Genomic DNA, 461 nt, shown 5'->3' on the forward strand with positions numbered 1-461 from the left:
ATATATATATATATATATATATATATATATATATATATTTATATATATATATATACATATATATATTATATATATATATATATATATATATATATATATATATATATATATAATATATATATGTATATATATATATATAAATATATATATATATATATATATATATATATATATATTTATATATATATATATACATATATATATTATATATATATATATATATATATATATATATATATATATATCAAGTATTGGGGCACAACTGAATACTTGGCGAAATCAACATGCAATCCGAATAAACGATTCAAAAAACTTACCACCTAATCTGAAAGTGAGATGGTGGGTCTTTGTAGATGAAACCAATGAGGACCGACCAGATGTCTGTCTCCTAGAGAAATGGTTACCGAGAATGTCATTTGTTTACGAAGGCATGTTACAGCCCACAGGGAAACGTAAGGAGG

Source organism: Convolutriloba macropyga, chromosome 4 (assembly GCF_964194025.1).
Source record: "Convolutriloba macropyga chromosome 4, txConMacr16.3, whole genome shotgun sequence".
Taxonomy (NCBI): Eukaryota; Metazoa; Xenacoelomorpha; order Acoela; family Convolutidae; genus Convolutriloba; species Convolutriloba macropyga.